The 5,083-nt window shown below is 55.6% G+C and overlaps 1 non-coding gene across 1 annotated transcript; it reads left to right on the forward strand.

Moving 5' to 3' along the window:
• Nucleotides 1–1,632: 1,632 nt before the first annotated feature.
• TRNAW-CCA lies at nt 1,633–1,705 on the forward strand. The gene has a single exon. It is a non-coding gene; the product is annotated as a tRNA-Trp (tRNA).
• The last annotated feature ends 3,378 nt before the right edge of the window (nt 1,706–5,083 follow it).

A 5,083-nucleotide genomic window follows, 5' to 3' on the forward strand; every position in this document is an offset into this window, starting at 1 on the left:
CCCCACCCCAAAGGACCACCCTCTTGCTCTTGGCCAGGCCCTCGTCTCCCAGGAGCCCAGATGTGGAGCTGTCCTCTGAGGCTCTGCCCCGGTCTTCAGGAGGCTGGGGCCCAGCCAGCTGTTTTCTCCGGGCAGCCAGCTGTTTTGCCCATCATGAAGCCGCCCTGGCTCCTCTGCTAAGATCGTTGCCTGCTGCGTTGCTGTGGCTGGACTGCAGCGTGGCAGCCCCGCTGGGCCAGGGCCTGGGAGCTGTTAACTCCTCTGGGCCCAGGCAGCCCCTGCCCCTCCCAGCCTGATCCCTCTGGCCTTCTTCCGACCTGCAACCTGCAGCAGTAGCCTGCTGCCACACTTCTAGAGACCCCTAAGCAGGCCAAGCATTACTGTCCCCACCCCCACTCAACAACTGGGAACCCATCCCGCAGCCCCTCCCATCAACAGTGTCTTGTCCTCAGGTGACCCCAGGTGAGAGGAGGGTTCAAAAGGATAAACGTTACCCCATTCAGAATAATAAGGGGAATAGCTCTCATTAACCGTGTGCTGTGTGTGCCAGGCATTGTGCTAAGTGCTCGAAATGCATCATCAAACTGAATTTTCACAACAACCCTATAAAGCAGGGAATACCTTCATTTTATAGATGAGAACACCAGGGCACGGCGAAGCCAAGTTACTAGCTCAAGCCCACACAGAACCGGGCTTTGAAACTCCAACCAGGCTGACTGCCTCTCTGGCTGGCCCTGGTGGGTTGCTGTTTAAGCTTCCCTGAGCGTCTCACCCAGGCTTTCTTTCTCTGGTCTAAACCTCAGTAGTGCCATCTGTGAAATGGGAAGCTGACGGGTGGAATCACACCACCACCGGCTCCATGGGCTGAGTCGGGAGCCATGCCAGGCTCTGTGCTCAGCACCTTCCAAGTATTATTAGCGGATCATTCCTCTCGGTGGCAGCGGTCAGCCTGGGCTGAGATCCCAGCTTTCCTGCTTCCCGGCAGCCTGGGTTTGGGCAAGGGAGTTTACCTCTCAGAATCTCCGTATCCAAAGCTGGAAAATAAGAACAGTATCTACTGTTGATTTTTTGTGAAAAGGATGAGATAAAGCAGGTAAAGTGGTTTAAAGACACAGAGTGGGTGGGAAATGTTACTCCTTCCTATTATGACTATAAACCACAACCCGGGGACTTGCCTGGCGGTTCAGTGGCTAAGGTTCCACTGTCTCAATGCAGGGGGCACAGGTTTGATCCCTGGGCAGAGGACTAGATCCCACATGCCGCAGCTAAGACCCAGAGCAGCCAAATAAACAAGTAAATAAGGGCTTTCCTGGTGGCTCAGTGGTAAAGGATCTGCCCTGCCAATACAGGAGACATGGGTTCAATCTCTGATCCGGGAAGACCCCACATGCCTTAGAGCAAGCAACAAAGCCCGTGCACCACAACTACTGAGCCTGTGCACCCTGGAGCCCGAGCGCCACAATAAGAAAAGCCACTGCGATGGGAAGTCCGCGCACCACAGCTAGACAGTAGCCCCTGCTTTCTGCAACTAGTCAAAAGTCTGCACAGCAACGAAGACCCAGCACAGCCAAAAGTAGATTAATTTTTTAAAAGTCAATAAATAAATACTAAAAAAAAATAAGATAGGGAACTTCCCTGATGGTCCAGTGGCTAAGACTCCATGCTCCCAATGCAGGGGACCCAGGTTCGATCCCTGGTCAGGGAACTAGATCCCACATGCTGCTGCTGCTGCTGCTGCTGCTGCTAAGTCTCTTCAGTCGTGTCCGACTCTGTGCGACCCCATAGACAGCAGCCCACTATGGGATTCTCACATACTGCAACTAAAACCCAACACAGTCAAATAAATAAATAAAAATAAATATTAAAAATAAATAAATAAACACAATCTGGAAGGATCTGAATGGTCCACCCACCATAGTGCACCCCCATGCCCAGCACGGAGCTGCCATGTTTGAGGGCTCTGTCGTTTCTTGTGAATGCGTGCACCCTGGTCCAGTGATACTCATACCCACCCGGGGAACAGCAAGCTTTGAGAGGGTGCACCGTTGTCCCCATTGCATAGATACGGGGGTAGATCAGTGGGAATCCCCAGGTGCCCGGCTCTGAACTCATCCTGAGGCCGGAACCTGGCCTGTCGGGAAGGGCAGGAGAGACCAGGGAACAGGGACAATCCCAGGGCCGAGACAGCCCAGAAGGTGACTGGGCCGTGGCTGGGTGGGATCCCAGGGTCTGGGAACGACCCCTCAGGATGCAGTGACCCGTGCTCTTCCCCTTTGTCCCCTCCCCCCTGCCCACCATGGGTCAGCTCCCTGGTCCCAGCCTAGACATCTGGAACTGGGACAGACAAAGGGCCGCGAGGAGGGACAATAACCTTCTGTCCATTTTCAGATGCCGGGCCGGGCCTGGCCAGGGCTGGGGGCCGGAGCCCCGGCAAGGCGGTGCCAGGCCCCCCGCGGGCAGCGGACAATGTTGGCAGTGATGGAGAGGAGGCATTTCAAAGCGTTTTGTTCCCGGTGACCCCCTCCCCCCAACATCTCGCCCCAGCTCAGGGTGAGGCCCCAGCCCCACCCCCAGCCACCCAGGCCCCTGCTCCGGGCGGCTTGGGGACCGGCCACATTCTTGACCTCAGGGGAAAAGTTTAGACTCTCTGCGCCCTGGGCAACAATAACAGTGTCACAGACCTGATTTAGGAGCAGCGCTTACCATCACAAAGCGGCAGACAAAGAGCCTGGTCTGAGAACGCGCCGGGCCTCTGCGCCTACTCCTCCAACCTCTGTTCACTCCTCTCCAAGGCTCTGCCTGGGCAGGGCCTGACCCTGGGCATAGAAAGCCAGAGCAGGACTCAGGAGTGAAGGAAAAGGGATGGAGGATCCAACTGGGAATGAGGGAGCCTGAGAGCTTTCCTGAGAGTACCTCTCCTCTCTGGGCCTCAGTTTCTCTCTCTGTAACCAGGTGGCTAAACTATAAGGCTCAAAGTAAGAGGTTCTAATCCTGCAGACAGGGGAGGTCTCTTTGATGATGATCATGAAAAGGATTTCTCACTTCATTCTGGGCACTTCACAGAAGTCAGGCACCGAGATCACTGACTGACCCCTTGCTACCTTAAGCCACCACTTCTTTTTCTTTTTTAAATGATGGAGACCACGCAGCAGCATCCTCTGCCTCTTACTCTCCCAGAGGAAGAGGAGAATTATCAACAGCCAGTGGCAGTTGCAGAAACAACCCTCAGAGCAGGTTGCACACTCAGAGAGAATGGAGAGCCTCTTCCTTGGGGTTTCTGGTGTTCGACAGGGTCAGAGAAACTTCTCTAGTAATGAACTATAGTCAGGATTCCTGAAAGAGTTTTTCATCCCCTTTGATCATTTAATCCTCACCAACCTCACAAAGCGGGTATACCGTTAACCCTAGTTTGCAGTTGATAACTGAGGCTCAGAGAAGCTGAGTTGTTTGTCCCAGGCCACACAGCTTGGAGGTTACGGAGCCGAGATACAAGGCAAGGCTGGTTCCCCTCTGATTATAGATTCTACTGTGGAGGGAAGGAGAGAAGGACAACGAGAGGCAGCTGGACCCTGCTGAGTCCTGGATGGGAGGGCCTCTCCTCCCAGCCAGAAGGCTATGAATAAATAAATGTCTGATTACCCCCAGGGGGAATTCCACCCTTGGAGCAGGTGCCTTTAAAAACTAGATTGATTCTTGTCTGTGAGCATAGGTTGGCTTGGCCAAACACCCAGATGCAGGGGATTGGACACAATGACCTCTAGTGGAGACCTCCTAGTAATTAGAGGCAGGATAGGGGGACATTTAAAGGCTTAGGATGCTGGAGCCAGCCTGTGAGTTCGAATCCCAGCTCCTAGCAGTGTGTGCACAGACAAGTGACTTCCACTTTCTGCGCCTTGGTTTTCCAGTCTGCAAAATTGCATCCACCTTCTAGGAGACCATTCAGCAAAGTACACGCAAGGCCTTGGAATGGCACCTGACTCAGTGAGGGCTGTCTGCTACACAGGGCAGGACACCTCAAGGTGGGCACTTTGGGGACCCTGTGGCAGGCAGGCAGCTGTTGGCCTCGCTTTCCAGGGAGTGGTTAGGCTTTGATTACAGCATGAGGCACTGTGGTTACACCCTGAGCTCTACGGAGGCCCTGTATTCTGGGCTCTGAAAAGCCGAGGCCAATCATGGCTTCCGAGGGGCCATCAGAAGAGACTGACTTCTCTGATGCCTGGGCAGGGGCTCTTGGGCCTGGGCACGGTGCCTGGAGAGAGGACAGAAAGCTAAGGGTGCCCTGGGAGGTGCTGTCTGCAGTCTGCCCTCCCACTGCTGTCCCTGAAAAATCCAGAGGGACCAAACCGTATGTGGAGGGGGACGGCCAGGGACCTGTGCATGGCCGGCATCCGCAGCACAAACGGTACGGCCCCTGGCGTCCTCAGGGGGCCTGGTGGGCTTGAGTTCCAACCCCACCACCAGGATGAGTTGCTACCCCTCTCTGAGCTCATCCCAAAGGTCATTTAGGATCCAGAGTGTTTAGAGGAGACCATCCCAGGAGCCTCTGTGATTCCACAGGTCTAATCAAAAAGTTGGCTTGGAATCCAAGAGTCCTGCTTGCCAGAGTCCAGCCCCTTCTGCCTCCCTTCATCTGCAAACTTCAGCTCCAGCTCCTCTAATCACCCTGTGGCTCCTCTCACCAAACCACCAGCGCCACGCGCACTGCAGACAGAGGGCGAGACAGCCCGACAGAAACTGGCGCGATTTCTGGGGATGCGTGGGGCTCCTGGGAGCCCCAACGAGGACAGCCTCCCACTCCCTCCCTGCCTGCTTGGGGGCGGGAGGAACACTCACCTGTGGGGCAGAGCGTCTGTCTTGGGGTCCCCTAGGCCCTGGAGGCGGGCGGCACTGCTGGAGCCGCTGTCTCTGGCACAAGGTGATTTCCCTACCCAGTTCCTGCTGCTGAGGAGGGCCGGTCAGGCAGGCCTTCAGGTGCCAGCCCGCCCTTCCTGGGCACAGATTTTCCTGGCATCTGCCGGTCAGGGAGGGCACTGGCTGAGGGGCTGGGCCATGGGGCTGGGCAGGATTGGGGCAAAGGTGTCTC

This window comes from Bison bison, unplaced genomic scaffold (assembly GCF_000754665.1).
Source record: "Bison bison bison isolate TAMUID 2011002044 unplaced genomic scaffold, Bison_UMD1.0 scf7180017864375, whole genome shotgun sequence".
Taxonomy (NCBI): domain Eukaryota; kingdom Metazoa; phylum Chordata; class Mammalia; order Artiodactyla; family Bovidae; genus Bison; species Bison bison.